General features: G+C 43.0%; 1 non-coding gene across 1 annotated transcript; it reads left to right on the forward strand.

Moving 5' to 3' along the window:
- The first annotated feature begins 1,033 nt into the window (after positions 1–1,033).
- TRNAA-AGC (transfer RNA alanine (anticodon AGC)) lies at positions 1,034–1,106 on the forward strand. Its single transcript has one exon. It is a non-coding gene; the product is annotated as a tRNA-Ala (tRNA).
- Positions 1,107–12,735: the final 11,629 nt, after the last annotated feature.

The raw sequence follows: 12,735 nt of genomic DNA on the forward strand, positions 1-12,735 counted from the left end.
CTTAAGCAGTATCGACCTCAAGCCCAGTGACCCCGAGGTGGGTTAAGAACAATGAGGCAAGAACAGTAAAGCAAGAACAATAAAACTAAAGGACAATTCTGATGAACAATGAGTGAGGAAAGTAAGATAGTATATTCTTTGCCAATGATTGGATCCTCTTTATAAATGATTGGGGTCCCCTTTCTACAATGGAGGAACCCTAAATAAGGTACATTTTTTTTTACAGTAAGGAATCTTATTGGGACAACTGTATAACCGCCTAGTACGGATTTGTACTAATTCATACAAATCTATTCCGGAATTTACGCAATGATCTTAGGGACGTGACGGGAATCTTGCTCATTCTGTTACAAACTCGGAACGGCATTATCTCGAGGCTGGTCACGTTCGGCCTTGATGTTCATCGGACACTTTGATCTTCGAAGCCTCCCATCGGGCTCGCTCCTAGTCTATTTCGATCTCGCTCTCGAAGTGACCCTCGAGCTCACGAAATCGGGTAGCCCCGATTTTTACCTATACAACCTTAAATATAAGTAATAGTTACTGCTTTTACGGCTCGAACTCGTAATCCATAGGTAACATGTAGACAATTATATTGTTGCTTCAAGGCTTCCTTTCGAAAAGTTGTCCATTAAGCAAAACCAATAATTAAGCACATGATGACCAATGTGTGTCGGATTTGTTCTAGTGAAACGGATGTTCATTTACATTGGTATGAGATGAGAGTTTAAATGGAATAATATATTCAGTGAGGATTCACATAGTTAGTTTTAACTTGTTTGAGACTGAGGCATAGTTATGTCGTTGAAATTGATATCTAATTATTCTAGTCATACGGTAGGGAGTCTTCTCTATGGAAAAAGAAATGCTTTGTTTTATTCCTTTAAAAAATATTTGAAGTGGCACAGTAGTTGAAAATTGCAGTAGCTATATGAGGCTGCAAATTGAATTGGAATTAACTGATTGCAGGACTAAACCAAGAAAGTATTCGCGTTTCGTACATTAAAAATGTTTAACAAATTTGCTGACAGATGGGGATGTAGCTCAGATGGTAGAGCGCTCGCTTAGCATGCGAGAGGTACGGGGATCGATACCCCGCATCTCCACTTTGTAGTTTTTCTGTTGTATTACACCATTCTTTTGTTAATTCTTGTAATAATTCATTTTGGGTTTATGTAGTAATTCTAATAGCATTTGATTAAAAGTAAACTCGTCTTAGAAGTGAGAATCATTTGAATCCCTTGTTATCCAATAATGTAAAATCAACTATTATATTACACATTTGCAACCAGTTAATTAGCAGATAAATGAAATTATTGAGAGGTTATAATTCACATACCACAAAGAAAACTATTTCATATTATAAAAGTCTAAGGACCATTTTACTACAGCATCGAATTTGTAGATATCATTTTTCTTTGTCCTTCAATAGAAGTACAAACCTAGCTAGTACAATACAATTCACATGTTTCTGGATTTTATTTTGACATTCGTCCATGGAAAATCTTAAAACTTGGCATGAACGATAAATTAAACAAGTATAATTACTTTTTTTTCTCTTAAAATAAGTATAATTACTAGGAGTATTATTTTTGGTTAATGTAACTAAAAAAAAATCATCTTTTTTACTCGTCTATACTTTTCCAAGGAGTAAGTTATTTTGTAGCAAAAGAAAAAAAAAATCTTATCATAATGGGAGATGCATCTGGATAGTTTTACAGTGTTGGACAACTATAAATCAAATATTAATAAATAACTACCAACACATTGCACATTAAATACACTACGGACACACACATAAAATAAAAAATCAAAATTACCCCAATCTACCAAAATATTGAAAACACCAAATAATCGAGTCTCTTCAACCCTCAAAAATCAACTTAAGAGTTTATTTTCATGCTCTTAGAATACAGGAAATGAAAACTTAAGCAGCTGCATTATAACTTCCTTTTTTACAAATTTTCCAAATTTTGTTTTCTCAACATAATTATAATTATTGAAAACATAAACTTTACTACTGTTTGACTCAAAATATATTAGAATCTTTTTGAACAAATCATTAAAAAATGTCAAGAGGTAAATCTTAGTTAAACATAATAAATTCCAGATCAATGAGCTAATTAAACAAATTGTACATAAGATGAAATAGAGGTAGCCAATCTTATTGAAACTTTCGTTGCGACTTCCATTAATCAATTGGGAGGTTCTTTTACATGTTTTCTTGGAGATTGCTACATTCTTCTTTTTCTTAAAAAGATTGCAAAAGAGGGAGGTAAGGAGAGAGGGAGAAGGCCCCTACAACCGAAGGTTTTCCTTTTTTATATATTGTCATGGGACCTTTGCTATTTAATTGGTTTGAATCTCTCTCTCTCTCGCACTATCTTCCTTGGTCGTCCCCTGGACGTTGTTCCTTCTGACTCGACGGATGTCGTGAGTGCGGGATGTAGAATGGACTATGTCGTCTTTCGATACCCTGTCGCTTGGACGGGATGTTGGTCAGCTTGACCGCAGTGGTCAGATTTTAACCAATACAATTAGTCCCTCCGTCTGTCAGGGTCGTCCCCTGTCGGGCCAGGCAGACGGATCATGAGTACTACGAATTCGAAAAAAATCTGACTTCTCGTTTCTTAGTTACGCTTCGTAGGTTTCAAGTGAGACGACGGCATTCTTTCGATACCCTTGGACCGTTGCGGCTGTTTCAGAACCGAAATGTCGTTTAGTATTAAAGCATTGTTTCGTGGTTGCCGCCATTATGGCACACGTTCCTATGGAACTGAAACGTTTCGTGCCCTATCAGATTCGATTGGTAACTCTTCGATTTCGTGATTGGGGGGATTTATGTCTCTTATAAATAGAAGAAACACTCATTCGATTGACACACTTCTCTACCTTGTGCTTCAAAGAATTTAGTGGATATACTTTCTTCCTGATACTCCGAATTTTCATTCGCCCCCATTTTGACTGAAAACTTTCATCTTTCCTTTCCATTGTCTTTTTGCCACACCATCTTCACAAAATGGCTGGTGATTCTTCTCGCACTGGTCTCCTTGTCACAATTCCGGCGCCAAAAAATGTTGCTCTGGCCACCGGAGGAGTAGAAGTGGTGGAAGATGAAGAGGTTCCATCAGTAGTCGAGATCTTGCCTCGTCCTGGGAGAGAATGAAACGATTTCTGCGGTCGCGCGGGGTGGAGCCCGAACCTGTCCCTTCTGTTATGAAAGAAGAAGACATTGCAGAGTTGAAAGCTAGGTGGGGGATCCCCAATTACATTGACATGCGACCGACGGTAGGGAACGACATTGTTCATTTTGACCATCTCGGGTACTGCATATTCTACGCCTACCCATTTCTTATTGGATACGCACTTCCTCTCCCTCTCCTGGTGGTAGATTTCTGCCATTTTTATGAGGTATGCCCCGCCCAACTTTCGCCGTACCTATACAAGCTATTCCTTATATTGCTTAAGTTTGCGAAACTCACCGGTCATGAGATCACTTTGGATCACATGATCAATATCTTTGCCCTTCAACTCATTCGCGGCACGATGCTTCACATGCGTCCTCGGGGGTCGAAGAGCCTGGTAGTGAAAATGGACGACAGGGCTAACCATCGTTTCTACGAGAATTATTTCTATGTGCGGACCGAGCACATTGTAGCGGATCCAACGGGGTTCCCTGAGAAGTGGAACTTTGCACGTAAGTCTCTTATGTTTTTAGTTGGCGAGATATCTGACCACTTTTTGTTTCAGTACTAAACCCTGTTATGTCTCTGCAGCCGAGAAATTGCCCCTCCATATATCGAAGGCATCCGCGAGTGGGTGAGCGCCATCCTTCCCTATACGGCAGGGGTTCGTACATAGTCGGCCTTTTATGACAAATTTGGACGTAGGTCCCTTACAAGTGAAATGTCATTTCTGTTTGTTATTTTTCCTCTCTTTTTACTTAGTTTCTTATGTGTTGTTTGTCGATGACAGGGAGAGTGCGGAGAGCGAGGGCTCCCTCATTAGCTTTTCGTCAGCCGACATCGTTTGCTCACCCGGCGACAACTCCTACTGCTCGGTCTTCATCAAGCGTTGCTTCAGTTTAGTTTGCGGCCGTGGTTATTCTTGCGGAGGCCACTTCTGTCAGGACTCATTTCCATAATAGGTCATGATGGCGTCCAACACCATTGTCGGGCAAGCCAACGCGGAAAATACCAAATAGGTTTTCATTTTAATTTTACCAAAATAATTGCAATAATTCCTTAAGTTAAGGTTAGAACGAGTAATAACCAGTAAAATACCAATTATACAATCCCCAAAAGAATAGTCTACTAATATGTGTGCCAAGACCCGGTATCACAAGTTGTGGGCAACTAGTAGAATATACAAAAGAATCAATCTATCCTACTGTCCGGGAAATAGAATAGACAACAAAAATAAATATGAGAGACTCCATCAAACTGTTGAACGGCACAGGAAGGGAAGCAGCTCACCGTAGAAGTCTCGGAATCTGCTTAGCCAGATGTACCTGCCTTAGATCCTGTACAAATAAGTACAGAAGTGTAGTATGAGTACATAAACAATATGTACCCTGTAAGTATCCTGTCTAATCTCGAAGAAGTAGAGACAAGAAGTTGACTTGACACTTATTAGGGTCAAATAATATGAGAGATGAATTATACTGAGCATGGATAAAACAAATAATCAGCAGTGTGTAGCAAGAACTTACAAATCGTCTCCTAGATAATGTCACAGCTGGCAACTCCCATTATAGGACAAATAATAAACTCAAGTCATAGAAAAATACTGAGTAAAGCATGGCAAGTAGTGCCGAGGTCGTATGGCCCGATCCAACATAAAAGAAAATTGTACATTGCCGAGGGTCGAACGGCACGAACCATAGATGCATCTATTACTCCGCTCACGAATCAACCATGCGACGCAGTCAATGTAATTAAACACAGCAACAAGCAGACAAGAACACATAACTGGGGAGAAATTATTCACTGAGTTATCAACTTCTCTCTAAAAAGGCCAAGAGAGATCATGTTCCTTTTAACTAGTCTCATTTATCATAATCACCATGATTTAAGCAATCCAAATTAAACATAGCATTGCAATATTTCCACATAAAGCATGCTTCTGGGTCCTAAACTACCCGGACTTAGCATAATAGTAGCTACGCACGGACTCTCGTCACCTAGTGCGTACGTAGACCCCACATTTAATGGAAAATTATTAGATTACATCATCTATGGGGGACAATTCCCTCTTACAAGGTTAGATAGGAGACTCACCTTGCTCCAAAGTGCACTTCCAATACCAAGAACGAGCCCGAACTCTCAATTTGGAGTTGAACGATCCAAAACTAGATAAACGAGGTAGGGACTAGTCAATACAAGCTCACAATATCGCATTCTAACTATTTAAGCAATTTCCCACCATTAAACACAAGTTTCCTAAAATCCGACCCCGGGGCCACGTGCCCGGATTTTGAAGTTTTTCGAAGAAAGTTGTTCTCTATAACCTACGGGTCAATAATATACAATTTCTAATTTATTTCATAACAAATTTTGTGATTAAATCTAACTTTTGTTAAAACCCTAGCTTTTGCTCTAAACCCATGATTTTACCTTAATCCTAGTGCTTAATCTACCTAAGACACAAGTATTAGACTAGGAATAGGTGGGATAACTTACCTCAAGATGCTAGGTGGAAATCTTCTCTCAAAATCTCCCAAAATCGCCAATGGAGGAGTGAAAAGTGGTACAAATGACTTAGAACTTGTATTAAATGAAGCTCACTGCTTCAGCGATTTCCGCATCTGCGGTCAGGGGACCGCATCTGCGAGGAAGAGACCGCATCTGCGTAATAGGCCAAGCAGACTGGGACCGCTTCTGTGGTCTTGAAGCCGCTCCTGCGGCTTGGGAGCCGCTTCTGCGGTTTCTGGCCTGGCCTGCCTTGGCCACATCTGCGATAGGGCTACCGCTTCTATAGTCTCGCACCTGCGGCCGCCTAACCGCAGGTGCGGTTATGACAAATACCAGATGTTTCAGCCCTTTTTCAGCTTTTTCAACTTCACTCGAGCCTTGTCCGATTGACGCTCGGGGCTCCCGGGCCCCGCCCGAACATACCGACAAGTCTGAAATCATGAAACGGACCCACTCGAACTTTCGGAACACCCGAAACAATGCTAAATCTATGAATCACCCCCTAAAACCAATTGAATCAAACATATGAACTTCTAGTTCTTAATTTCACTTCTAACGTACCGAAACGTACTTATACTACTCGGATTGACACCAAATTTGGCGGGCAAGTATTAAATGTTATATTGGACCTGTACTGGGTTCCAAAACCAACATACGAGCCCAATACCAATGGGATCAATCATTAATTAGTTTCTTTAAATACTTAGAATTTCAGTTTAACATTTGCTAATAAAAATTCAATACTCGGGTTAGGGACCTCGAAATTTGATTCCGGGAATACGCACAGGTCCTATATTTTCCTACGGACATTCTGGGACCGTCAAAACATGAATCTGAGTCCGTTTGCTAAAAATATTGGCCAAAGTCAAACTTAGCCTTTTAAGAAAATCTTAAGGAGCCAAATGAGCATTTTTCAACCCAAACTCTTCCAAATCCCGAACCAACCATCCCCGCAAGTCGTAAATTAGTTAAAGCAAGCGTGAGAAGTTTTATTTAAGGGAACGGGGTTCTAAAAAGTAAAATGACCAGTTGGATTGTTACATTCTCCACCTCTTAAACAAACGTTCGTCCTCGAACGGACATAAAAAAGTACCTGAGCTGCTGAATAAATGTGGATATATGCACCGCATGTCCTCCTAGGACTCCCAGGTTGCCTCCTTGATTGGTTGGCCCCTCCACTGGAACCTCACCGCAGAAATCCTCTTGGACCTCAGCTTGCGATCCTGTCTATCAATAATGGCAACTGGCTCCTCCTCATAACCCAAACTCTCATCCAGCTGAATAGTATTGAAGTCCAAAACATAGGATAAGTCGGCATGATACCTCCGAAACATCGATACATGGAAAATCGGATGAACTCCTGATAAATTGGGGGGTAAAGCAAGCTCATAAGAAACCTCCCCAACTTGACTCAACACCTCAAAGGGGCCAATAATCCTTGGGCTCAACTTGCCCTTTTTCCCGAACCTCATAATGCCTTTCATTGGCGAGACTTTCAAGAGAACCTTCTCACCAACCATGAATGATATATCACGCGCCTTCTGATCCGCGTAGCTCTTCTGTCTGGATTGAGCTGTGCGAAGCCTCTCCTGGATCAACTTTACTTTGTCCAAGGCATCTTACACCAAATCTGTACCGTATAACTTAGCCTCACCAGGCTCAAACCACCCAATAGGAGAACGGCACCGTCAACCATATAAAGCCTTGTATGGAGCCATCTCTATGCTGGACTGATAGTTGTTATTGTAAGCAAACTCTGCCAAAAGCAAGAACTGATCCCACTGTCATCCAAAGTCAATCACACATGCTCTGAGCATGTCCTCCAAGATCTGAACTGTCCGCTCTGACTGCCCATCGGTCTGAGGATGGAATGCTGGGCTAAGCTCTACGCGGGTCTCCAACTCACTCTGAACAACTCTCCAGAAATGGGAAGTGAACTGAGGGATTCTGTCTGATATAATGGAAACAGGCATCGTGCAATCTGACTATCACCCGAATGTAAATCTGAGCATACCTCTCTGCTGTATAAGTAGTCGCCACTGGAATAAAGTGGGCCGACTTGGTCAACCTGTCAACAATTACCCACACCGAATCAAAGATCCGCAAAGTCCGGGGCAACCCAACCACGAAGTCCATAGTAATATGCTCCCATTTCCACTATGGTATAGGCATCTGCGGGAGTAGGCCACCTGGCCTTTAGTGTTCATACTTGACCTGCTGGCAATTCAAACACCTATCCACATACTCCACTATGTCTTTCTTCATCCTCCACCACCAATAATGTTGCCTCAAGTCACGATACATCTTCGTAGCACCCGGATGAATGGAATACCGCGAACTGTGTGCCTCCTCTAGGATCCTCTCTTTCAGACTATCAACATTAGGAATACATACGCGACCCTGGAGTCGCAAACCACCATCCTCACTGATAGAAGCCTCATTGGCACTACCCTGTAGCACCGTCTCTCTAAGAATTGCCAAATATGGATCATCGAACTGTCGGGCCTTGATTTGCCCCAATAATAAAGACTGAGCAACCACATACGCAAGAACTCGGCTGGGCTCTAAAATATCCAACCTCACAAGTCTGTTAGCCAAGGACTGAATGTCCAAAGCTAGTGGCCTCTCCTCTGCTGGAATGAATGCCAAGCTACCCATTCTCTCTACCTTCCTGCTTAAGGTATCCGCGACTACATTTGCCTTGCCCGAATGATAAAGAATGGTGATGTCATAATCCTTCAGTAACTCAAGCCATCTGCGTTGCCTCAAATTAAGGTCCCTCTGCTTGAACAAATGTTGTAAGCTGCGATGATCAGTATAAACCTCACACGATACCCCATACAGATAATGCCTCTATATCTTAAGAGCATGAACAATCGCGGCCAACTCCACATCGTGCACAGGATAATTCTTCTCATGGGCCTTCAGCTGACGCGACGCATATGCAATAACTCACCCCTCCTACATCAATACACATCCCAAGACAACGCGTGAAGCGTCGCAATATACCGTATACATTCCTAAACCGGAAAGCAATACAAGAACCGGTACCGTGGTCAAAGCTATCTTGAACTTCTGAGCTCTCCTCACAGTCATCGGACCAATGGAAAGGAGCACCCTTCTGGGTCAATCTAGTCAGAGGTGATGCAATAGATGAAAAGCCCTGCACGAATCATCTGTAATAACCTGCTAACCCTAGGAAACTCCTGATCTCGGTCACTGAAGTAGGACGTGGCCAGCTCTGAACTGCCCCAATCTTCTTGGGATCCACCTTAATACCCTATCTTGACACAATATGCCCCAAGAATGCCACTGACTCTAGCCAAAACTCACACTTGGAGAACTTAGCATATAGCTTCTACTCTTGCAAGGTCTGAAGCACTACTCTCAAATGCTGCTCGTGCTCCCCCAGGCTACGGGAGTATATCAAGATGTCGTTAATGAAGACGATGATAAATGAATCAATATAAGGCCTGACTACCCTATTCATCAAGTCCATAAATGTTGTCGGGGCATTAGTCAAGCCAAATGACATCACCAGAAACTCATAATGGTCATATCTAGTCTGGAATGCAGTCTTCAGAACATCCGAGTCCCGAATCTTCATCCGATGATACCCTGACCTCAAGTCAATCTTAGAGAACACCCTAGTACCCTGCAACTAGTCAAACAAATCATCGATACGAGGCAATGGATACTTGTTCTTGATGGTGACTTTGTTCAACTGGCAGTAATTAATTCACATCCACATAGTCTCATCCTTCTTCTTCACAAATAGTACTGATGCACCCCAAGGTGATACACTGGGTCTAACAAACCCCTTTGTTAACAACTCCTCAAGCTACTCCTTTAATTCCTTCAACTCTTTAGGAGCTATACGGTATGGTGGAATAGATATAGATTGGGTTCTTGGAGCCAAATAAATAAAGAAATCAATATTGCACTCCGGTGGCATGAAGATCAAAAGGAAGCACATCGGCGAGCTCCCAAACTACTGGAACTGAATCAATCATCGGAGACTCTGCGGTAGTGTCCCGAACATAAGCTAGATAAGCCAAACACCCCTTCTCGACCATATGCCGAGCCTTCAGGAAAGAGATAACCTGACTAGATGTATCAACTGTGGAACCCTTCCACTCCAACCTCGACAACCCTGGCATCACTAATGAAACAGTCTTGGCATGACAATCTAGGACGACATGATATGGAGATAACCAATCCATGCCCAGGATGACCTTAAAATCGATCATATCAAGCAACACGAGATCCACTCTATTCTCGAAACCACAGAATGTGACCACGCAGGACCGGTAGATTTGATCCACAACCACATAATCGCCCACAAGAGTGGACATATGAATAAGAGTGCCCAAAGTCTCAAGAGAAATAACTAGGAAACGAGCAAACAAAGATGATACATATGAATAAGTAGACCCTGGATCAAATAATACTGAAGCATCTCTACCGCCAATGGAAATAATACCTATGATGACGGCATTTGAGGCCAATGCATCTGGCCTAGCCGGAAGGGCATAGAATCTGGCTGGAGCGTCAGCTGGCTGGCCTCCACCTGACTGAGCAGTAGCTGACTGACCTATACTTTCCTAGCCCCCACCTCTAGGACGACCTCTACCCATCTGTCCCTCGCCTCTAGGAGGCTGGGCAACTGGTGTTGGAATCATGGGCTACTAACCCCGCTGTACTGCCTTGCCCTGAAGTTTGGGGCAGGTCCTCTTCATGTGACCCGGATCTTCACACTCGTAGCACCCTCTCGGCACCATAGCCTACTGCCCTAAAGTCTGAGCTTGCTGACCCGAATACCTACTAAAAGAACCTTGAATGGCTGGTGGGCGATATGAACTCTCTAGCATGGCACTGAAGTGAGCACTGGAAGAACCTTAATAACCAGAATACCTGCTAGAGGAACCCTGAATAGATGATGGGCAGTAAGAACTCTCTGGTATCGCACTAAAATAAGGTCTTACTAGAGCACCTCAGGGAGGTGGTGGTGGTGCTAAGTACGAGGGTCTGCTGGGCTGACCCCTCCTGAAGTGACCTCTACCCCTAGCTGGGGCACCTCTGAACTCTCCCGAAAACCGGGCCCTCTTGTCCTGATAAATCTACTCCCTACCCCTCTGGCGATATCTTTCAATCCTGCAAGCAATCTCTACCACTAGCTGATACTCAGTACCTCTCTCCACCTCTCGGGCCATGCTAGCTCGGATACCGGGGTGCAACCCCGCAATAAATCTCCGTACTCTCTTTGCATCTATAGGAAGTATCATGAGTGCATGGCGAGACAACTCAAAAAACCTCACCTTATAATCGGTCATAGACATCTGGCCCTGCTCAAGATGCTCAAACTGATACCGCAGCTCTTCCCTCTCAGAGGGTGGAATATACCTATCCAAGAATAACTGTATGAATTGACCCCAAGTGAAGGGAGGAAACCTACTGGCCTTCCAAGAACATAAGACTACCGCTATCTACGGGCCCTGCCCTCTAGCTAAAAAGTAGTGAAGTCAACCCCATGCGACTCCAATATCCTCATATTGTGCAGTCTGTCCCTGCACCTGTCTATGAAGTCTCGGGCATCATCATGACGCTCACCCCTGAAGATAGGAGGGTGAAGTCTGGTCCATTTATCCAACAATTTTTACGGGTCGCCATCCGCAGCTGGTCTGGGTTGCGGCGCCACTGCAGCAACTGGCTGGGGCCCATCTGCGAGTAGTGCACCAGAGTCTGATACACTGCAGATGCATGACCAGGAGCCTAAGCAGTAGTAATTTGTGCTCTCCCTCATGCCTGTGATGTAGCTGGATCCATTGGAAATAAATCAGCATGAGTCATGGAATCCATGAACCGCAACATACGACCCATGCTCTCGTGGAAACCTGATGTTGTCATAAAGTCCGCCGGGGTAGGCTCAACTGCGGGCACCTCGCCTTGATCTTCAATAATAGGATCTTCCACAGGATCTGCTGGTGGTACTATTGGGATAACTTTGGGACGCCCTCGTCCCCTACCTCAGGCTGGTGCCCTCCCCCGACATCTACCTCGGCCTCTAGCAACGGGGGTAGCAGCCCCTCCCGGGTCTAGAACATCTGTCGTGCGTGTCCTCACCATCCGTGAGAGAATAGAAGAGGGAAAATTTAGTATACCAACCACTACACGATAGAAATGAATAAAGAGTAGTTTTCCTAACACCCTATAGCCTCTCGAAGATAAATACAAACGTCTATGTACCGATCCGCAAGACTCTATTAGGTTTGCCCATGACTTGTGAGACCTACGTGAACCTAGTGCTCTGATACCATGTTGTTATGACCCATAATAGGTCACGATGGCGCACAACACCATTGCCGGACAAGCCAATGCGGAAAATACCAAATAAGTTCTTATTTTACTTTTACCAAAATAATTGCAATAATTTCTTAAGTTAAGGTTAGAACGAGTAATAACCAGTAAAATACCAAAGATAATTATACAATCCCCAAAAGAATAGTCTATTAATGTGTGTGCCAAGACCTGGTGTCACACATTGTGGGCAACTAGTAGAATATACAAAAGAATCAATCTATCATACTGTCCGAAATAGAATAGATAGCAAAAATAAATAAGAGAGCCTCCATCAAGCTGCTGAACGACATAGGAAGGGAAGCAGCTCACCGTAGAAGTCTTGAAATCTGCTCAGGGATGCGCACCAGACTGATAACCAGATGTACCTGCCTCAGATCTTGTACAATTAAGTATAGAAGTGTAGTATGAGTACATAAACAATATGTACCTAGTAAGTATCATGTCTAATCTCAAAGAAGTAGAGACGAGAAGTCGACTTGACACTTACTAGGGTCAAATAATATGAGTGATGAATTATACTGAGCATGGATAAAACAAATAATCAGCAGTGTGTAGCAAGAACTAACAAGTCCTCTCCAAGATAATGTCACAGCTGGCAACTCCCATTCCATGACAAATAATAAACTCAAGTCATAGAAAAATACTGAGTAAAGCATGTGGAAGTAGTGCCGAGGTCGTACGG

Source organism: Nicotiana sylvestris, chromosome 4, assembly GCF_000393655.2.
Source record: "Nicotiana sylvestris chromosome 4, ASM39365v2, whole genome shotgun sequence".
NCBI classification, from domain to species: domain Eukaryota; kingdom Viridiplantae; phylum Streptophyta; class Magnoliopsida; order Solanales; family Solanaceae; genus Nicotiana; species Nicotiana sylvestris.